Source organism: Astyanax mexicanus, chromosome 12 (assembly GCF_023375975.1).
Source record: "Astyanax mexicanus isolate ESR-SI-001 chromosome 12, AstMex3_surface, whole genome shotgun sequence".
NCBI lineage: Eukaryota > Metazoa > Chordata > Actinopteri > Characiformes > Acestrorhamphidae > Astyanax > Astyanax mexicanus.
In genome coordinates this window covers 21,072,963-21,095,726 of record NC_064419.1, presented here as the reverse complement: position 1 = coordinate 21,095,726, position 22,764 = coordinate 21,072,963, and the positions used below count along the sequence as shown (strand labels likewise).

The window sequence follows — 22,764 nt, the reverse complement described above, 5'->3', positions numbered from 1 at the left end:
TTTACAACAGGAAGTTCTATCAGTTGGTTCTTCTGAAGATTTTTTGGAAAATCACTAGAATGTGCTCGGTGTCTGTTACTTTCTGTCCTGTTACTCATAACATAAAGACAAACAGGAGTGAGTTCTAGTTACAGGAGTGAGTAGAGTCCCCTGGTTTATTGATTTATAAATGTAAATATTAGTTAAATGAAACCACTTTTTATTTTTGCACATACACAGATTTCCGAATTTGTAACAGTATAGAGAGAAATAAATATTTACAAAACAGACAAGCAACATATAATAAGACAAGACATCAGATAGGGGTGTTATTGTAATATTAAGTATTGAGCTGGTATGTTAAAATATGAGAGAAAGTATTTACAAAACAAACCTAATTCTTGAACATGCAATCAACCATTTCTTTAAAATAAACTCTTTCTCCCGCTCGTCTTACCAGAGCACTGCTCTAATTAATGCCATTAACAAACGGCAGGTTTAAGTTCATTTTTACTCTTTACTCCGACAAACTAAATGAAAAAAGTGTGCACCATAACTGACACATAAGAAAGATCATAAAGCTAAATTATTTTCGGAACCTTTATTTGAACCTTTTGTTTAGTTTGTGGGAGTAAAAAAAAATTGTGAGTGTAAAAATTAACTTAAACCTATCACGGCTCTGGCATTAGTTAGCAAAAGTATCCAGTATGTTTCTTTACCACTGCTGTTCCGTGCAGCACTTCAGCAGCACTCATAGTGTTACAGCAATATATGAAAAATACATACCGAACAGGAAATTAAATCCAATGTACCGTAGGAACTGGTATAACACACAGCGCTGCTCTGAACTGTGGCTCGCATATTAATAACTGAATTTCAACAAACATATTAAATTATAGTATTTGTGCAAATTTTTGTTTTGTTATTTTGTGAATTTCAGTGCATTAAACCATAAGTACATACTGTTGTTTTTTTTTTTAAATAAGCACTTTTTAAAAAAAATATATGCACATAGTTTGCAAGCAAGACAAAATACATATATTCTATTTAATGTATTCAATGATGGAAAAACTGCAGAAATTGTGGACAAATGTCATTCATTTCATTTTGTTTGGATTTGAAAGTTACATAAGGAACAACGCATTTTTAGGAACTTGGTAAAAAAAAAGATCTTTGTAGCTTAATTTGTATACATACACTGACATGCAAAATGTCACAGAACAGGAACTAGTATCATGTCCCTTGACTTTTGCCACATGGAGAATGCCACTAAAGAATACGGCACTGATCTGTGTGAATATAGATGTGATTTGTGATGTAAATATGTCCTTGTCTGGTCATAAGGACATTTCTAGCCAGTTGCTGTCGGTCACAATCACTAGGAATATGTGATAGAAGGTATAGCGGGAATATTTCATAGAAGGCATTACCACCCACTGCTCTGTCTACTGCGGGTGGTAATGCCTTCTATGGAATATTCCCGCTATACCTGTGAAACCATGAGGAATGTAAAATACCTGCACAAATTTAGGAAATGAATGTCCCATACGAGAGACACTTTACATAGTTCTCCATCATGTTGTGAGCAAATTGTGTTCTTTTCATTTCCTACAAATAGCAGGACTGCTAGCTGTGATCAGCCTGTTCTTATGAACACCTGGAGGCATACGCTACCATGTTTATTAATGATGCATTTTCACTTCATTAAATTTAAACAAGATCTGCAAATCAGTTTCTGAAAATCCCAGTAACCCACCTGATCGTGAAGGAGAACAGAATAAAAAAAACATTACCCAGTGCTTTCCAAATATCAATTACACACGCTAAATCATTTACACCCAAATAGCTCAAATTACCATGCCTTCCTTATAATTATCTGGCTGTGCAGTATGATGAAAAAATAAAATGGGTTGTGCTGATGTAATTCACAGTAAAACTGTTAAAACTCCTGTCTTTGTCTGCTGAACTGAACACATTAGAATGAGGAAATAACCAAAAAAAGGCCATTTTTAAAAAGATAATTTTCTTTTGCATATATTTTACAGTGTTAACTATTCCCAAACATCTCCTTCATGAAGCCCAATATTATATGTATACGCTGCCCTCCAAATGTATTAGAACATTAAAGCCAGTTCCTTTATTTTTGCTGTAGACGTTAGATGAAAACAATTGGGTTTGGCATTAATATATAAATATTTTTAGCTTTTATTTCAGTGTATTCACATCTGGAATTTTTATGTTTGCACAAATAAAAAACAACAGACACAAACTAGCAATATAGGAATATATATTATATATATCTTGCAATATATAATATATAATATATATTGCAAATAACAATAACATTCAGAAGATGGAACCTTTTGTCTAAACCCACACATTTTTCTTGTGAGCAAAAGTACTTGTTATTTAGTTGCAAATACTTTGCTTGCAATAACTGCATAAATCCTGTGAGCATTCTTTTATTGTGTTGTTTTCCGAGGCTTTCACTGCAGGTTACTCCCTTCAGTTTCCTCTTTAACAGAAAAAATGCATTGGCCTCACTGTTCCAATACATTTAAAGGAGAGTATAGTTTATGCTCCTATTTCTGATTTTGTTAAAATGTATAAATCACAGTGTGCCAGTGGTGCATTTTGAGGAAAGCTATTCTATGGATAGATGTATTAAAGAAATCTGATACCAAACATTTAAATTGTTTTTATTTATTACATTTATGAATTTCTTGTTTTATTTTAGTGTAATATTGCTTTTTTGTATTTGTTCATCTTGTGTCTCAGTAACTTAAATATGTATATGTATGTGTGTATTCACCGCAGGCTCATGTTTAAATATGCGCACTTTTGATCATTTCTGTAAAGTATGTTTTAGCTTGGCTCTTAATGGTTGACAGTCTTTCAGGCATGACATCAAAATTGCACCCCAAGCTAGAGGATACTAAATTGCAAATATTCAACAAATCAAATGTTTATTTATTCAACATTTGAGGAACATTTAGGGGTTCTTCAATTTGAAATTGTGGAGGAAACCTTTTGCGTTACCTTTAAGAAAAGTTTTTTTTCTTCAAAAAATGTTCTATGAAGCACCTGAAACTTTTCTAAAGATTTTTCAAAACGCCTCCTCTGAGGTGTTCCTTCACAGATTTAAATTCTGGTATCCACTAGCACTTTTATTCAATGCATTTTCCACACCATATCTCTTGACTCACGGCGTGGGCGTGTCTGTGACTTGATTTTAATATTATTTCTAATTTTCTCCCATTAAACAGATTGTCCCACTTGTATTGTGTTGTTCAGCTGCTAATCTTGATGCCACACTAGTATTGATTCCACAACACAAGGAGGCTGAAGAGTAGCACATGCCTCCTATGATACATGTGAAGTCAGTCACCGCCTCTTTTTGACCTGCTGATGCAGCACTGGCGAGTAGCCAGCGTATTGAGAGAAAAATGCAGCGACTCAATTCCGATACATAAGCCTACAGATGCCAAGTGCAGACGCCTAGTGGTGATTGGTTGGTGTGGCACAGTGAATAACACCACCCCTGCCAGTGAGCTAGCACATCATGACTTGGGACAAGAGACATGGGTTCAATTCCCGGTCTGGGTGACTATGCTGCGCTACTCCAATAAGAGTCCTTGGGGCAGACTCATAACACTACATTGACCCACCTCTGTAATAGAAATAACTTTGTAAGTCACTCTGGATAAGAGTGACAGCTAAATACCGTAAATGTAAATAGACATCTACCCACCCAGAGAGAGCAAAGCCATTTTTGCTTTCTCAGGGCTCCAGCTGCTGATGGCAAGCTGCATGAACGAGATTCGAACCAACAATCTAATGAATAGGATGTTGAGATGCTGCTATAGACATAGCATTAAACTTTTACTTTTAACACTGTGGGAGAAGACTGGAGGTCTAGATACTGGATTAAAGACACACTACTGAATTATCTTGGAGGATCATTGTTTACAATCAGTCTGAAATCAGAAGACTTTTTGCAATTGTTGATCACACCCAAAATCAGCCTAATTATCCTGTAGTGCGGGTCAGGCATTACTGCACTATTCTCAACATCAACACAGCAGTGGTACTGATGTGTGAACTCAACAGGAATGCTGCGGTTCCCAAAACACGACGAACAACAAAGCTCTACTAAATACCATCTGGTCGGCAGTGAGCATATGGTGGCCCTTTACAACAATAGATAGGGTAGAGGGCAGCTGATAAATCGTGCAGCAACAACTGGGCCACAGTTAGTGACTGCAAACACATGACAACCAACGTGCAAGATATGACAGTAGGCCTGTCACAATTGTGTTATAAATGTATAGGGCCTATTTTAGCTTGATTTAGGGTGAGTCAGTGTGTGTTTTGTATCGTGAGGATGCAAAAAAATATGCCTTGTGCTGCTCAAAACGGGCAAAAGCCATGTACTAATTCTCTTAATTAATTATGGGTGCGTTTTGAGCGTAACATAAAATAAACCAATCAGCCTTGGGCTTGCCATTCCCTTTAAGAGCCAAAAGTGCTCTGACTTTGGCGCACTGCTATCTTAACGGCGCAGTGCTTCTAAACTTCTCAGCAGAGGAAATTGACCTGCTTATTCACACTGTGAAGGTGGGAAAGCAGATCATTTACAGAAACAGCAATGTTGTTTTTTTCTGTATCCTGTTTATTGTTGATGTAAAAGTTGGGTTTGTGCACCACTGCATGTAACGATTGGGAGAGTACACACACTGAGCATGTGCAGCACGCAATGTGTGGCCAAGATAGAAATAGTTATCTGACTGTTGACTGTCGTCAGGGTTTTACTCAGACAATGGCACAACTGTATTGTCTATTGCCAAGACAGAAACACGCCAGAAATGTACCTGAACACACCTCACTACCAGACCATCATGCCCATTGGTGTTGAAATATTCATAGAATCTATTCTAGTTGATATTTTAAATGCACAGACGGAAGGCATCCTGTTCTTCAATGGTCAGGACCCCACAAAGCAATATGTCAAATGTGCAAAATGTTTGTGGGCACTCCTTCAAAAAAATGCCTGACACAGTACCACCAAAATTAGTATAGAATAGTATCTTGACCTGTGACTTTGGCCATGTTTCATGGAAGTTAAAGAACGCAGCACTCACCTGGGGGATATGTCTGTTCGGGGTCTGGCAGTGAATGCTGATGAAATTTTCACCAAAATCACTGGTCTGTGCTCAAGGACAATTTGTGCCAGACACCACCGGTCACCATCATTACTGTCACAATGGAAGGATAATAGGACAGATGTAAATAAAGGTATAATTTGTTGTAACAAGCAAAGACAAACAAAGCTAAAAGCAGAAAACACATAAAAAGACTGGGGAAACTAATTAACAACAACAATAACAAAGAACAATCAAAACTAAAAAAAAATAAGAAACTAAACATAAGAAAACCAAACAAACCTGACTGGCATACATGACACACAAAAAACTCCACAAGGAAACACTAAAACAAAGGGGCTTATATACACAAGGAGGGTAAGGAACACCTGGGACAGGAAACGAGGAGGTGGGGTTACAAAAAAGACACAAGGTGACAACGCTAATGGCTAGGGTGGGGCTAGGATGGACAATAATACAGGCCATGTGCCTGAAGAGCTGAAGATGGGAAAGGAAAACAAAACAGGCTGAACGGCAGGACAGGAACAGAAGGAACGCGACACAAAAGGCTAAAGGTGTGACAATTACCACCCACTGTACTTTCACTAGGGGTGGTAATGCCTTCTATGATGTATTCCAAGTACACGTGTGACACATTGAGAAATGTTAAATGCCATAAAACAGCTCTCAATTTATACAGATGTCGGTGTTCCCAGGTTGTCCCCTGAGGTAACACTTCATTATCAATTTACATACTGCTGTTCCCTGACTTTTGGCATGTTTAATATACCTAATTTTCAAATTGAATAGGCTTAAGTAAAGGTTTTGTTATTTTTGAAACTTTAAAACTGGTCCTATACAGCTAACTTTAAGCATTTGTGCTTCACTAAGAAAAAAGTTTATGCCACTGCTGTGGTGTGAAAATTTGGAATAATTGAACTTTTGGCATAATGTTCCCCTAACTGTGGTAGCAATGAGTAACATGTTCTGCTCTCTGAGTTATGCTAATGTAATTCAAAGCAAAATTGTTAAAATCTCCATGGTGGAAAGGCCACATATGCCTGACCTGCTTGTTTTAGCAGTCCTGCCGCCAGCTGTTAATTTTTCGGCACTTCTCTATTGTAAAACATGGAAAAGCCAGCTTAAAAACACTGACAGTTAATGTGAATAACATCATCTTTTTACAGTCTTCTTACAGGGTGTAGGATGTATGTATTAGGCAGCACATAACCAGTCTCGTCTTGAAGTTGTGCTGGTAGGAGTGGTTCAGACACAGTAGTGCTGCTGGAGTTTATAAACACCTCAGGGTCACTGCTGGACTACAAGTCCACCAACAGCATTTTATAGACAGCATCCTGTTGGCAACAGATGAGCTTCTGTCTTCAAGTTAATAGCTACATGATCGACTAGCTAGGTAAGAGTGCATATTAGAGTGAACAGTGAGTGAACACAGGGTTTAAAAACTACAGCAGCACTGCTGTGTCTGATCTATCTTTCATACTTTTTACACTATACAGTGACTTAAAAACCTTTAATTTTCCCAAAAAACATATATATGAATTTTACCAGTCAGGTTGTAAGGAGCTGTAAAGTTACTCTGCTGAAGTGCAGTGTTACACAGGAGTTACAGTTTAGTTCTCCAGCAATGGGGCTGGAGTAGCATTAGCATTACACACTAACCACTATTTCCCTGTTCAAATGTCATTTTTATCGGCCTGTAGCCTGCTCTTAACTCCGGCTAGCACTGCTGGAGCATCATTAGCATTAGCCACTAAATCGGCTTGTAGTCTGCATGTTTACCGTGTTAAAACAAGCTACGTGGGACGAACCGATAGCTAATATCACACAGGATTACCGGAGCACTCAGGGTTCCTCGGTGTAGCGCTATCGGGCGCCATCTAGCTGGTGAGATCTCGTTTTGCGTGATTTTGTACAAAAAGTTTTTTGTATAGCCCATAGACCATTCTAACTTGTGCAAAAAGAGACATAATATGTCCCCCCTGAAACATTTAATTGCTTAGTATTTCTCTGTGTTATTATTTTTTTAATTTTTGAATGGCTACTGATGTAGCAGTGCTGAATAGCCTGCGTTCTCGGTGGAAAGCACAGCGACTCAGTTTCGATACATTAGCTCACAGACGCCTTCTAATTATCGACATCACCTTAGGAGTGATAAGGGGAGAGAGCGCCATCTACCCACCCAGAGAAAGCAAGGCCAGTTGTACTCTTTCAGGGCTCCAGCAGCTAATGGCAAGCTGCATGACCGGGATTCAAACCAGCAATCTCCCGATCATAGTGGCATTGCTTTATACAGCTGGACCACTCGAAGACCCTAAATAGATGCATATTAACTTAAATAAATTTAATTAAATTAAGGGGCGCAGACGAAACATTAAATATCTTCATAGAATGCAACAAAACAGAATTCAAAGTAAATGTAAGAAATGGCTCATTTTTTTATATTTGCATTTATTATACTGTCTAAACTTTCTTATTTAGGGTTGTACTTTTTCAGAATCAAATGGCTTGGATATCCTAAATGCGCTTCATGTTCTGTCTTGACTCTCTTGCTTGAGTAATATCTTGTAGGGTAATTACAGTGTGGGGCCATTTCCCTGTCTCTTCAACTGAACAGCCAGCAGCCTGTGAATGATCTGACCCTCCATGCTAGAAGAGACATGCTGCATTGCCTTGTGGTCATCATTATTACATAATGTCCAGATGCGCATACAGCAGGACATAGTGCTATTTCTCATGTACAGTGCAGCCTGGCTGGAGTTTTCTAATTGGTTCCCTTTCACATAAAGAAAATAGGCTTGAGACCCATAAACAGATAATGACCTAAAAAACAGGTTTAAATGCATGAGACAGAAACCATGACTTGCTTTCACAAATGCCACTCTGGTCTGCAGTTTATTTAAACTTTTTTTTTCCATAAAGAAATTTTATTAATATATTCAGGTTTTAGTTCGTCACAGATCAAAATTCAGAGCAGGTTCACTTGCAACCCTACTTACATTAAAGTGAACAGGGAGATAAACAAAACCAATGCTAAAGCTGCTAACTGCTAAGACTATTAATTCACCCCTATTAGCTATCTTCTAAAAAAAAAAGGCCAATATCCAGTTAAATGGACAAAATATACATGTAAAAAAATAAAACACTACATAGAAACATAGAAAACACTCTCAGAACAGCTTAGGGCATCACATTTTTCATTATTTTTAACATAGCTCAAACACAACTGATTAAAACAACACCCAATGCATCTGCTATTTTACCCTTATACCACATAATACGCATTTCATTGATTCACAGCTCAACCTAGGTGTCTAAACGTGGACTAGTACAATTTATTAACTAGTTTGAAGTGATTTTGGTGCAATTTTTAGCAAAGAACACACCTGACTTGCTTTTAAAAATGCCTCTTTTGTCTGAGAGGAAATTTAAGGCTACTACAGCTAGTCACAGTCAGTCACAGAATAGCCAGCGCTACACTGCCATCTACTGGCAGTACCAGGAAATAGCAGGTGTACTTACCTTAGAAATGTTAGGATTAAAATACATGAAAAAAAGAGTTACATTGCAGATTTTATTAAATAAATGAAAACAACAAATGAAATTATTAACACTAATGTGACCACACTTTGTGGGTTTCACATATGCAATCATGTGAAAAAATTAGGACAACTCATGATAACTGTCTTTTTGCCATTACAATAGTGTCAGAGTTTATAAATATATATATATATATATACACAGATGGGCGTGGTGGTCTGAAAATTAGGTGTGTTCAGGTAAATTTCTGCCGTGTTGCCGCCACTGACTGATGTAAAAGTACACATTATCTATGTTACCACTTTAAATATAAAAGTAAATTTTAGGTAATGCACTAATCATTTTTTATTAATGATTTTTTTTTTTATAAATAAATGCATTAGTTTCAAGTACAAGACACTGCAATAAGCGCTGTGCTAGCTAATCACAGCCAATACATAATACATAAAACATATTGAAGTCTTTATAAACGATAGGAAAGAAGCCGAAGGCAACGTAAAAATCATAAAATAAATAAATAAGTCAAAATATGTATTTACATGTATTAAAAACACTGAATTCTCCTCATGAGATCAGCTGATCAGATCTAAGCTGAAGGAGGAGGATCTAGTGTGAGTGTGAAGTGTAGAGTGTAGATGAAGAGTTCTGTCAGTAGACCTGAGAAACTAAGACTATACTTTCAGGGATCATTTCTATAGTTTCTAACTTGGAAAGTTGTTCTGAAAGTGTTACGTCTCTCTACCCACGATGACGAGTCGTGATACTTCTTTCTGAGCGTGAATCTGATGGAGAATAATGGTTAAACTCATCTGTTCTCTGTTGTTGATGAGCGTTCCTGCTGTGTTTCACAGTCTGGAGGAAAGAAGCATGAACTGAGTGGTTATTGTTTTTTTTTAGTAAATGTGTATATAAGAAGATTGTCTTATGAAAGTTAAGATTCACTCTAGTTCTAGTTGGGTTCAGCAGCAGACTATAAGCTGATAATACTCATCTCTGACTGGGAAAATAGCAGGTAACGGTTAATATTACTCCAGCAACTTATTGAAATGAATTGCTGCTGTCAGTGTAAACAACCTAATCAATTCACTTTAACTCAAACTATACCCAAAAGTAGATCTTATACAAATGAGTGTGTATCTGAAATAAATATATTCCAGTTAGTTTGATCATATTAGCTTAAGTGCTCCCAAATTTCTGTGGTATTTAAGTTACAGTAACTGAATTCATTCAAATAGTAGAGCAGTTAAATTTGACCTTTTCTCATTTAAAATATTGCTTTACTTCAACTACTACTCAAATACACGTTTTACAGTGTATATTGCAATCCTTTGGCTTCTTCTTCTGGTACTACTACTTTTAATTCTTCCAGGATCAATAACTCAAAATCAGGTAGAAGTAGAAAGTTTGCTGTAACTTTGTTTCTCAGGTTTTGTAACTGGAACAGCAACTATAATATTTCAGATTTGTAAGGATCTAGTGTGAGTGTGAAGTGTAGCGTGTAGATGAAGAGTTCTGTCAGTAGAGTTGAAAACCTAAGACTATGCTTTCAGGGATCATTTCTATAGTTTGTAACTTGGAAAGTTGTTCTGAAAGTGTTACGTCTCTCTACCCACGATGATGAGTCGTGATACTTCTTTTTGAGCGTGAACCTCATGGAGGGTAATGATTAAACTCATCTGCTCTCTGTTGTTGATGAACGTTCCTGCTGTGTTTCACAGTCTGGAAGAAGGAAGTATGAACTGAGTGGGTATTTATCTTTTTATTAATGTTTACAAAAGCAAGATTACTTACAGAAGGAAAGTTTGTGTAGTAGATTAGGCCAGATGTTTAAGAGCTCCAACAGCCCTGCTGTGTCTGTTCTACTCATTTGAACCATCATAACACACACTAACACCTCATACACCACCACCGTGCCAGTGTTCCTCAGTGCAGTGCTGAGAATAAATGGCCCAGCAGCCAAATAATATCTGCTCTGTGATTTTATTTCTGTCTGTAATGACAGTGCATGGGTCTTTCTCAGACTGAATTTCCTACTGTTTTTCGCTGACCTCTGTGCTCCACTGGTTATTTTAATCCTGTCTGGACTGACATCTGAGTTTCGTCATCTTGCATTTATGAAATTACTATTTGTCTACTGCTACACACTGTAATTACACTTTGGGCGCACATTGTCATGAAGATCCATGTAAACACAACAGCAAGTGGAAATGGAGGAGCTACTGAATGTGATGTCATGTGACCGAGAAAGCCAAAAAAACTCACTGGTCTTCCTGTTTTTTCATTTGCAGTCTGAATGCAAGAGTTTTATCACAGAAATATTTTTCATAAATAAATAAAATGCATTTGTTTAAAGTGCAAAACACTGCAACGAGCCCTGTGCTAGCTAATCACAGCGAATACATGTTAACGTATTGGTTAAAGTCTTTTTCAAACGATGGAAAAGGAGCCTAATAAATAAATAAAATAAATAAGTAAACATGCCAAAATATGTATTTAAATTTAAATGTATTAAAACACTGAATTCTCCTCATCAGACCAGCTGATCAGATCTAAGCTGAAGGAGGAGGATCTAGTGTGAGTGTGAAGTGTAGAGTGTAGATGAAGAGTTCTGTCAGTAGAGCTGAGAAACTAAGACTATACTTTCAGGGATCATTTCTATAGTTTATAACTTGGAAAATTGTTCTGAAAGTGTTACGTCTCTCTACCCACGATGACGAGTCGTGATACTTCTTTCTGAACGTGAATCTGATGGAGAGTAATGATTAATCTCATCTGCTCTCTGTTGTTGATGAGTGTTCCTGCTGTGTTTTACAATCTGGAGGAAAGAAGTATGAACTGAGTGGTTGTTGACCTTTTTGTTGTTGTTTGTATGAGAAGGTTAATTTATGTAAGGTATGATTGTCTGGTAGCGTGAGTCCAGTGTTTAAAAGCTCCAGCAGCACTGCTATGCCTGATTTACTAATTTCAAGCAGCACAACCCACACTAACACCTCATACACCACCACCATACCAGTGTTTCTCACTGCAGTGCTGAGAATAAATGACCCACCAGCCAAATAATATCTGCTCTGCGATGTTTTTATTTCTTGTGGGGTTCTTACTCAAAAAGTAATTTAGGTAGAATGTTTGCTTTAACTTTGTTTCTCAGGTCTTGTAACTGAAACAGCAACTATGACATTTCAGATTTCTAAACATCATATTTTAAATATATTAACAATTATATAATCATTACATTCACTCTTTAATATCACCAGGAACATAAACGAGGGTCTGCGTTTTCTGTGGAGCCTCTGTTGCTGATCAGTCTGAAAAATGGAAAATAATTGTAAATTTAAAAAAAAAACATAAATAAATATGAATGTTATCAGAAGCTCGAGCAGCTGTGTGTAAAAAGGGCAGAAAAATAAAGCTGCACCTCGAGTCTAAATAAGAAGAAAAGGGAGGAGTGTCGTGTTAATATGCTAGAACATAGGTTTTTATTCAGATGTGTTGTATTGTAACAGTGTTGAAGAAGGTTTGATTGTGATTCTCTGTAAAAGAAAGGAGAGCAGCAACAATAAATTCACAGATAAAAACAAAATGAATAAATAAAAAATATGCTTTAAATGCATTTGTTTAAAGTGCAAGACACAGCAAAAAGCCCTGTGTTAGCTAATCACAGCAAATACGTTACATATTGGATAAAGTCTTTTTCAAACGGTGGGAAGAAGCCAAAGGCAATTTAGAAATCATAAAATAAATAAATAAACAAGTCAAAATATGTATTTAAATGTATTTAAAATCAATGAATTCTCCTCATTAGATCAGCTGATTAGATCAGAGCTGAAGGAGGAGGATCTAGTGTGAGTGTGAAGTGTAGCGTGTAGATGAAGAGTTCTGTCAGTAGAGCTGAGAAACTAAGACTATACTTTCAGGGATCATTTCTATAGTTTTTAACTTGGAAAATTGTTCTGAAAGTGTTACGTTTCTCTACCCACGATGACGAGTCGTGATACTTCTTTCTGAGCATGAATCTGATGGAGAGTAATGATTAAACTCATGTGTTCTCTGTTGTTGATGAGTGTTCCTGCTGTGTTTCACAGTCTGGAGGAAAGAAGTATGAACTGAGTGGTTGTTAATTTTATTTAGTAAATGTGTATATAAGAAGATTGTCTTATGAAAGTTAAGATTCACTCTAGTTCTAGCTGGGTTCAGCAGCAGACTATAAGCTGATAATACTCATCTCTGACTGGGAAAATAGCAGGTAACGGTTAATACTACTCCAGCAACTTATTGAAATGAATTGCTGCTGTCAGTGTAAACAACCTAATCAATTCACTTTAACTCAAACTATACCCAAAAGTAGATCTTATACAAATGAGTGTGTATCTGAAATAAATATATTCCAGTTAGTTTGATCATATTAGCTTAAGTGCTCCCAAATTTCTGTGGTATTTAAGTTACAGTAACTGAATTCATTCAAATAGTAGAGCAGTTAAATTTGACCTTTTCTCATTTAAAATATTGCTTTACTTCAACTACTACTCAAATACACTTTTTACAGTGTATATTGCAATCCTTTGGCTTCTTCTTCTGGTACTACTACTTTTAATTCTTCCAGGATCAATAACTCAAAATCAGGTAGAAGTAGAAAGTTTGCTGTAACTTTGTTTCTCAGGTTTTGTAACTGGAACAGCAACTATAATATTTCAGATTTGTAAGGATCTAGTGTGAGTGTGAAGTGTAGCGTGTAGATGAAGAGTTCTGTCAGTAGAGTTGAAAACCTAAGACTATGCTTTCAGGGATCATTTCTATAGTTTGTAACTTGGAAAGTTGTTCTGAAAGTGTTACGTCTCTCTACCCACGATGATGAGTCGTGATACTTCTTTTTGAGCGTGAATCTGATGGAGAGTAATGATTAAACTCATCTGCTCTCTGTTGTTGATGAACGTTCCTGCTGTGTTTCACAGTCTGGAAGAAGGAAGTATGAACTGAGTGGGTATTTATCTTTTTATTAATGTTTACAAAAGCAAGATTACTTACAGAAGGAAAGTTTGTGTAGTAGATTAGGCCAGATGTTTAAGAGCTCCAACAGCCCTGCTGTGTCTGATCTACTCATTTGAACCATCATAACACACACTAACACCTCATACACCACCACCATGCCAGTGTTCCTCAGTGCAGTGCTGAGAATAAATGGCCCAGCAGCCAAATAATATCTGCTCTGTGATTTTATTTCTGTCTGTAATGACAGTGCATGGGTCTTTCTCAGACTGAATTTCCTACTGTTTTTCGCTGACCTCTGTGCTCCACTGGTTATTTTAATCCTGTCTGGACTGACATCTGAGTTTCGTCATCTTGCATTTATGAAATTACTATTTGTCTACTGCTACACACTGTAATTACACTTTGGGCGCACATTGTCATGAAGATCCATGTAAACACAACAGCAAGTGGAAATGGAGGAGCTACTGAATGTGATGTCATGTGACCGAGAAAGCCAAAAAAACTCACTGGTCTTCCTGTTTTTTCATTTGCAGTCTGAATGCAAGAGTTTTATCACAGAAATATTTTTCATAAATAAATAAAATGCATTTGTTTAAAGTGCAAAACACTGCAACGAGCCCTGTGCTAGATAATCACAGCGAATACATGTTAACGTATTGGTTAAAGTATTTTTCAAACGATGGAAAATGAGCCTAATAAATAAATAAAATAAATAAGTAAACATGCCAAAATATGTATTTAAATTTAAATGTATTAAAAACACTGAATTCTCCTCATCAGACCAGCTGATCAGATCTAAGCTGAAGGAGGAGGATCTAGAGTGAGTGTGAAGTGTAGAGTGTAGATGAAGAGTTCTGTCAGTAGAGCTGAGAACCTAAGACTATACTTTCAGGGATCATTTCTATAGTTTATAACTTGGAAAATTGTTCTGAAAGTGTTACGTCTCTCTACCCACGATGACGAGTCGTGATACTTCTTTCTGAGCGTGAATCTGATGGAGAGTAATGATAAAACTCATCTGCTCTCTGTTGTTGATGAGCGTTCCTGCTGTGTTTCACAGTCTGGAAGAAGGAAGTATAATCAGAGTGGTTGTTTACCTCTTTGTTGTTGTTTAAACAAGAAGATTAATTTATGTAAGGTATGATTGTCTGGTAGAGTGAGTCCAGTGTTTAAAAGCTCCAGCAGCACTGCTGTGCCTGATTTACTAATTTCAAGCAGCGCAACCCACACTAACACCTCATACACCACCACCATACCAGTGTTTCTCACTGCAGTGCTGAGAATAAATGACCCACCAGCCAAATAATATCTGCTCTGCGATGTTTTTCTTTCTTGTGGGGTTCTTACTCAAAAAGTAATTTAGGTAGAATGTTTGCTTTAACTTTGTTTCTCAGGCCTTGTAACTGAAACAGCAACTATGACATTTCAGATTTCTAAACATCATATTTTAAATATATTAACAATTATATAATCATTACATTCACTCTTCAATATCACCAGGAACATAAACGAGGGTCTGCGTTTTCTGTGGAGCCTCTGTTGCTGATCAGTCTGAAAAATGGAAAATAATTGTAAATTAAAAAAAAAAACATAAATAAATATGAATGTTATCAGAAGCTCGAGCAGCTGTGTGTAAAAAGGGCAGAAAAATGAAGCTGCACCTCGAGTCTAAATAAGAAGAAAAGGGAGGAGTGTCGTGTTAATATGCTAGAACATAGGTTTTTATTCAGATGTGTTGTATTGTAACAGTGTTGAAGAAGGTTTGATTGTGATTCTCTGTAAAAGAAAGGAGAGCAGCAACAATAAATTCACAGATAAAAACAAAATGAATAAATAAAAAATATGCTTAAAATGCATTTGTTTAAAGTGCAAGACACAGCAAAAAGCCCTGTGTTAGCTAATCACAGCAAATACGTGTTACTTTATTGGTTGAAGTCTTTTTCAAACGGTGGGAAGAAGCCAAAGGCAATTTAGAAATCATTAAATAAATAAATAAACAAGTCAAAATATGTATTTAAATGTATTTAAAATCAATGAATTCTCCTCATTAGATCAGCTGATCAGATCTAAGCTGAAGGAGGAGGATCTAGTGTGAGTGTGAAGTGTAGCGTGTAGATGAAGAGTTCTGTCAGTAGACCTGAGAAACTAAGACTGTACTTTCAGGGATCATTTCTATAGTTTTTAACTTGGAAAATTGTTCTGAAAGTGTTACGTCTCTCTACCCACGATGACGAGTCGTGATACTTCTTTCTGAGCGTGAAACTGATGGAGAGTAATGATTAAACTCATCTGCTCTCTGATGTTGATGAGCGTTCCTGCTGTGTTTCACAGTCTGGAGGAAAGAAGTATGAACTGAGTGGTTGTTAATTTTATTTAGTAAATGTGTATATAAGAAGATTGTCTTATGAAAGTTAAGATTCACTGTAGTTCTAGCTGGGTTCAGCAGCAGACTATAAGCTGATAATACTCATCTCTGACTGGGAAAATAGCAGGTAACGGTTAATACTACTCCAGCAACTTATTGAAATGAATTGCTGCTGTCAGTGTAAACAACCTAATCAATTCACTTTAACTCAAACTATACCCAAAAGTAGATCTTATACAAATGAGTGTGTATCTGAAATAAATATATTCCAGTTAGTTTGATCATATTAGCTTAAGTGCTCCCAAATTTCTGTGGTATTTAAGTTACAGTAACTGAATTCATTCAAATAGTAGAGCAGTTAAATTTGACCTTTTCTCATTTAAAATATTGCTTTACTTCAACTACTACTCAAATACACGTTTTACAGTGTATATTGTAATCCTTTGGCTTCTTCTTCTGGTACTACTACTTTTAATTCTTCCAGGATCAATAACTCAAAATCAGGTAGAAGTAGAAAGTTTGCTTTAACTTTGTTTCTCCGGTTTTGTAACTGGAACAGCAACTATGGTATTTCAGATTTGTAAGGATCTAGTGTGAGTGTGAAGTGTAGCGTGTGGATGAAGAGTTCTGTCAGTAGAGCTGAGAACCTAAGACTATACTTTCAGGGATCATTTCTATAGTTTCTAACTTGGAAAATTGTTCTGAAAGTGTTATGTCTCTCTACCCACGATGACAAGTCGTGATACTTCTTTCTGAGCGTGAATCTGATGGAGAGTAATGATTAATCTCATCTGCTCTCTGTTGTTGATGAGCGTTCCTGCTGTGTTTCACACTCTGGAAGAAGGAAGTATAATCAGAGTGGTTGTTTACCTTTTTGTTGTTGTTTAAACAAGAAGATTAATTTATGTAAGGTAGGATTGTCTGGTAACGTGAGTCCAGTGTTTAAAAGCTCCAGCAGCACTGCTGTGCCTGATTTACTAATTTCAAGCAGCACAACCCACACTAACACCTCATACACCACCACCATACCAGTGTTTCTCACTGCAGTGCTGAAAATAAATGACCCACCAGCCAAATAATATCTGCTCTGCGATGTTTTTCTTTCTTGTGGGGTTCTTACTCAAAAAGTAATTTAGGTAGAATGTTTGCTTTAACTTTGTTTCTCAGGTCTTGTAACTAAAACAGCAACTATGACATTTCAGATTTCTAAACATCATATTTTAAATATATTAACAATTATATAATCATTACATCCACTCTTTAATATCACCAGGAACATAAACGAGGGTCTGCGTTTCCTGTGGAGCCTCTGTTGCTGATCAGTCTGAAAAATGGAAAATAATTGTAAATTAAAATAAAAAATAATTGAACAAAAAATATGAATGTTATCAGAAGCTCGAGCAGCTGTGTGTAAAAAGGGCAGAAAAATGAAGCTGCACCTCGAGTCTAAATAAGAAGAAAAGGGAGGAGTGTCGTGTTAATATGCTAGAACATAGGTTTTTATTCAGATGTGTTGTATTGTAACAGTGTTGAAGAAGGATGAACACAGTTTGATTGTGATTCTCTGTAAAAGAAAGGAGAGCAGCAACAATAAATTCACAGATAAAAACAAAATGAATAAATAAAAAATATGCTTTAAATGCATTTGTTTAAAGTGCAAGACACAGCAAAAAGCCCTGTGTTAGCTAATCACAGCAAATACGTGTTACTTTATTGGTTGAAGTCTTTTTCAAACGGTGGGAAGAAGCCAAAGGCAATTTAGAAATCATAAAATAAATAAATAAACAAGTCAAAATATGTATTTAAATGTATTTAAAATCAATGAATTCTCCTCATCAGATCAGCTGATCAGATCTAAGCTGAAGGAGGAGGATCTAGAGTGAGTGTGAAGTGTAGCGTGTAGATGAAGAGTTCTGTCAGTAGAGCTGAGAAACTAAGACTATACTTTCAGGGATCATTTCTATAGTTTCTAACTTGGAAAGTTGTTCTGAAAGTGTTACGTCTCTCTACCCACGATGACGAGTCGTGATACTTCTTTCTGAGCGTGAATCTGATGGAGAGTAATGATTAAACTCATCTGCTCTCTGTTGTTGATGAACGTTCCTGCTGTGTTTCACACTCTGGAAGAAGGAAGTATAATCAGAGTGGTTGTTTACCTTTTTGTTGTTGTTTAAACAAGAAGATTAATTTATGTAAGGTAGGATTGTCTGGTAACGTGAGTCCAGTGTTTAAAAGCTCCAGCAGCACTGCTGTGCCTGATTTACTAATTTCAAGCAGCACAACCTACACTACCACCTCATACACCACCACCATACCAGTGTTTCTCACTGCAGTGCTGAAAATAAATGACCCACCAGCCAAATAATATCTGCTCTGCGATGTTTTTCTTTCTTGTGGGGTTCTTACTCAAAAAGTAATTTAGGTAGAATGTTTGCTTTAACTTTGTTTCTCAGGTCTTGTAACTAAAACAGCAACTATGACATTTCAGATTTCTAAACATCATATTTTAAATATATTAACAATTATATAATCATTACATCCACTCTTTAATATCACCAGGAACATAAACGAGGGTCTGCGTTTCCTGTGGAGCCTCTGTTGCTGATCAGTCTGAAAAATGGAAAATAATTGTAAATTAAAATAAAAAATAATTGAACAAAAAATATGAATGTTATCAGAAGCTCGAGCAGCTGTGTGTAAAAAGGGCAGAAAAATAAAGCTGCACCTCGAGTCTAAATAAGAAGAAAAGGGAGGAGTGTCGTGTTAATATGCTAGAACATAGGTTTTTATTCAGATGTGTTGTATTGTAACAGTGTTGAAGAAGGATGAACACAGTTTGATTGTGATTCTCTGTAAAAGAAAGGAGAGCAGCAACAATAAATTCACAGATAAAAACAAAATGAATAAATAAAAAATATGCTTTAAATGCATTTGTTTAAAGTGCAAGACACAACAAAAAGCCCTGTGTTAGCTAATCACAGCAAATACGTTACATATTGGATAAAGTCTTTTTCAAACGGTGGGAAGAAGCCAAAGGCAATTTAGAAATCATAAAATAAATAAATAAACAAGTCAAAATATGTATTTAAATGTATTTAAAATCAATGAATTCTCCTCATTAGATCAGCTGATTAGATCTAAGCTGAAGGAGGAGGATCTAGAGTGAGTGTGAAGTGTAGCGTGTAGATGAAGAGTTCTGTCAGTAGAGCTGAGAAACTAAGACTATACTTTCAGGGATCATTTCTATAGTTTCTAACTTGGAAAGTTGTTCTGAAAGTGTTACGTCTCTCTACCCACGATGACGAGTTGTGATACTTCTTTCTGAGCGTGAATCTGATGGAGAGTAATGATTAAACTCATCTGCTCTCTGTTGTTGATGAGCGTTCCTGCTGTACTTCACAGTCTGGAGGAAAGAAGTATGAACTGAGTGGTTGTTGATTTTTTTTTAGTAAATGTGTATATAAGAAGATTGTCTTATGAAAGTTAAGATTCACTGTAGTTCTAGCTGGGTTCAGCAGCAGACTATAATCTGATAATACTCATCTCTGACTGGGAAAATAGCAGGTAACGGTTAATACTACTCCAGCAACTTATTAAAATTAATTGCTGCTGTCAGTGTAAACAACCTAATCAATTCACTTTAACTCAAACTATACCCAAAAGTAGATCTTATACAAATGAGTGTGTATCTGAAATAAATATATTCCAGTTAGTTTGATCACATTAGCTTAAGTGCTCCCAAATTTCTGTGGTATTTAAGTTACAGTAACTGAATTCATTCAAATAGTAGAGAAGTTAAATTTGACCTTTTCTCATTTAAAATATTGCTTTACTTCAACTACTACTCAAATACACGTTTTACAGTGTATATTGTAATCCTTTGGCTTCTTCTTCTGGTACTACTACTTTTAATTCTTCTAGGATCAATAACTCAAAATCAGATAGAAGTAGAAAGTTTGCTGTAACTTTGTCTCTCAGGTTTTTTAACTGTAACAGCAACTATGATATTTCAGATTTGTAAGGATCTAGTGTGAGTGTAAAGTGTAGCGTGTAGATGAAGAGTTCTGTCAGTAGAACTGAGAACCTAAGACTATACTTTCAGGGATCATTTCTATAGTTTATAACTTGGAAAATTGTTCTGAAAGTGTTACGTCTCTCTACCCACGATGATGAGTCGTGATACTTCTTTCTGAGCGTGAATCTGATGGAGAGTAATGATTAATCTCATCTGCTCTCTGTTGTTGATGAGTGTTCCTGCTGTGTTTCACAGTCTGGAAGACAGAAGTATAATCAGAGTGATTGTTTACCTCTTTGTTGTTGTTTAAACAAGAAGATTAATTTATGTAAGGTAGGATTGTCTGGTAGAATAAGTCCAGTGTTTAAAAGCTCCAGCAGCACTGCTATGCCTGATTTACTAATTTCAAGCAGCACAACCCACACTAACACCTCATACACCACCACCATACCAGTGTTTCTCACTGCAGTGCTGAAAATAAATGACCCACCAGCCAAATAATATCTGCTCTGCGATGTTTTTCTTTCTTGTGGGGTTCTTACTCAAAAAGTAATTTAGGTAGAATGTTTGCTTTAACTTTGTTTCTCAGGTCTTGTAACTAAAACAGCAACTATGACATTTCAGATTTCTAAACATCATATTTTAAATATATTAACAATTATATAATCATTACATTCACTCTTTAATATCACCAGGAACATAAACGAGGGTCTGCGTTTTCTGTGGAGCCTCTGTTGCTGATCAGTCTGAAAAATGGAAAATAATTGTAAATTAAAATAAAAAATAATTGAACAAAAAATATGAATGTTATCAGAAGCTCGAGCAGCTGTGTGTAAAAAGGGCAGAAAAATGAAGCTGCACCTCGAGTCTAAATAAGAAGAAAAGGGAGGAGTGTCGTGTTAATATGCTAGAACATAGGTTTTTATTCAGATGTGTTGTATTGTAACAGTGTTGAAGAAGGATGAACACAGTTTGATTGTGATTCTCTGTAAAAGAAAGGAGAGCAGCAACAATAAATTCACAGATAAAAACAAAATGAATAAATAAAAAATATGCTTTAAATGCATTTGTTTAAAGTGCAAGACACAGCAAAAAGCCCTGTGTTAGCTAATCACAGCAAATACGTTACATATTGGATAAAGTCTTTTTCAAACGGTGGGAAGAAGCCAAAGGCAATTTAGAAATCATAAAATAAATAAATAAACAAGTCAAAATATGTATTTAAATGTATTTAAAATCAATGAATTCTCCTCATTAGATCAGCTGATTAGATCAGAGCTGAAGGAGGAGGATCTAGAGTGAGTGTGAAGTGTAGCGTGTAGATGAAGAGTTCTGTCAGTAGAGCTGAGAAACTAAGACTATACTTTCAGGGATCATTTCTATAGTTTCTAACTTGGAAAGTTGTTCTGAAAGTGTTACGTCTCTCTACCCACGATGACGAGCCGTGATACTTCTTTCTGAGCGTGAATCTGATGGAGAGTAATGATTAAACTCATCTGTTCTTTGTTGTTGATGAGTGTTCCTGCTGTACTTCACAGTCTGGAGGAAAGAAGTATGAACTGAGTGGTTGTTGATTTTTTTTTAGTAAATGTGTATATAAGAAGATTGTCTTATGAAAGTTAAGATTCACTGTAGTTCTAGCTGGGTTCAGCAGCAGACTATAAGCTGATAATACTCATCTCTGACTGGGAAAATAGCAGGTAACGGTTAATACTACTCCAGCAACTTATTAAAATGAATTGCTGCTGTCAGTGTAAACAACCTAATCAATTCACTTTAACTCAAACTATACCCAAAAGTAGATCTTAGACAAATGAGTGTGTATCTGAAATAAATATATTCCAGTTAGTTTGATCACATTAGCTTAAGTGCTCCCAAATTTCTGTGGTATTTAAGTTACAGTAACTGAATTCATTCAAATAGTAGAGAAGTTAAATTTGACCTTTTCTCATTTAAAATATTGCTTTACTTCAACTACTACTCAAATACACGTTTTACAGTGTATATTGTAATCCTTTGGCTTCTTCTTCTGGTACTACTACTTTTAATTCTTCTAGGATCAATAACTCAAAATCAGATAGAAGTAGAAAGTTTGCTGTAACTTTGTCTCTCAGGTTTTTTAACTGTAACAGCAACTATGATATTTCAGATTTGTAAGGATCTAGTGTGAGTGTAAAGTGTAGCGTGTAGATGAAGAGTTCTGTCAGTAGAACTGAGAACCTAAGACTATACTTTCAGGGATCATTTCTATAGTTTATAACTTGGAAAATTGTTCTGAAAGTGTTACGTCTCTCTACCCACGATGATGAGTCGTGATACTTCTTTCTGAGCGTGAATCTGATGGAGAGTAATGATTATACTCATCTGCTCTCTGTTGTTGATGAACGTTCCTGCTGTGTTTCACAGTCTGGAAGACAGAAGTATAATCAGAGTGATTGTTTACCTCTTTGTTGTTGTTTAAACAAGAAGATTAATTTATGTAAGGTAGGATTGTCTGGTAACGTGAGTCCAGTGTTTAAAAGCTCCAGCAGCACTGCTGTGCCTGATTTACTAATTTCAAGCAGCACAACCTACACTACCACCTCATACACCACCACCATACCAGTGTTTCTCACTGCAGTGCTGAAAATAAATGACCCACCAGCCAAATAATATCTGCTCTGCGATGTTTTCTTTCTTGTGGGGTTCTTACTCAAAAAGTAATTTAGGTAGAATGTTTG

General features: G+C 36.1%; 1 protein-coding gene and 13 non-coding genes across 14 annotated transcripts in view; all 14 read left to right on the top strand.

Moving 5' to 3' along the window:
- The window catches only part of opn7d (opsin 7, group member d), an 81,473-nt gene that overhangs the window by 26,039 nt on the left and 32,670 nt on the right, over positions 1-22,764 (top strand). The gene's annotated exons all lie outside the window — the stretch shown is intronic.
- On the top strand, positions 9,346-9,559 carry LOC125806232 (small nucleolar RNA U3). The gene has a single exon (XR_007441520.1). It is a non-coding gene; the product is annotated as a small nucleolar RNA U3 (small nucleolar RNA).
- Positions 10,213-10,426, top strand: LOC125806236 (small nucleolar RNA U3). The gene has a single exon (XR_007441524.1). It is a non-coding gene; the product is annotated as a small nucleolar RNA U3 (small nucleolar RNA).
- LOC125806228 (small nucleolar RNA U3) lies at positions 11,309-11,522 on the top strand. The gene has a single exon (XR_007441516.1). It is a non-coding gene; the product is annotated as a small nucleolar RNA U3 (small nucleolar RNA).
- Positions 12,577-12,790, top strand: LOC125806257 (small nucleolar RNA U3). Its single transcript, XR_007441543.1, has one exon. It is a non-coding gene; the product is annotated as a small nucleolar RNA U3 (small nucleolar RNA).
- Positions 13,444-13,657, top strand: LOC125806264 (small nucleolar RNA U3). The gene has a single exon (XR_007441550.1). It is a non-coding gene; the product is annotated as a small nucleolar RNA U3 (small nucleolar RNA).
- LOC125806224 (small nucleolar RNA U3) lies at positions 14,541-14,754 on the top strand. Its single transcript, XR_007441512.1, has one exon. It is a non-coding gene; the product is annotated as a small nucleolar RNA U3 (small nucleolar RNA).
- On the top strand, positions 15,812-16,025 carry LOC125806227 (small nucleolar RNA U3). Its single transcript, XR_007441515.1, has one exon. It is a non-coding gene; the product is annotated as a small nucleolar RNA U3 (small nucleolar RNA).
- Positions 16,679-16,892, top strand: LOC125806231 (small nucleolar RNA U3). Its single transcript, XR_007441519.1, has one exon. It is a non-coding gene; the product is annotated as a small nucleolar RNA U3 (small nucleolar RNA).
- LOC125806226 (small nucleolar RNA U3) lies at positions 17,965-18,178 on the top strand. Its single transcript, XR_007441514.1, has one exon. It is a non-coding gene; the product is annotated as a small nucleolar RNA U3 (small nucleolar RNA).
- LOC125806246 (small nucleolar RNA U3) lies at positions 19,248-19,461 on the top strand. Its single transcript, XR_007441532.1, has one exon. It is a non-coding gene; the product is annotated as a small nucleolar RNA U3 (small nucleolar RNA).
- On the top strand, positions 20,116-20,329 carry LOC125806237 (small nucleolar RNA U3). The gene has a single exon (XR_007441525.1). It is a non-coding gene; the product is annotated as a small nucleolar RNA U3 (small nucleolar RNA).
- LOC125806233 (small nucleolar RNA U3) lies at positions 21,399-21,612 on the top strand. The gene has a single exon (XR_007441521.1). It is a non-coding gene; the product is annotated as a small nucleolar RNA U3 (small nucleolar RNA).
- Positions 22,267-22,480, top strand: LOC125806230 (small nucleolar RNA U3). The gene has a single exon (XR_007441518.1). It is a non-coding gene; the product is annotated as a small nucleolar RNA U3 (small nucleolar RNA).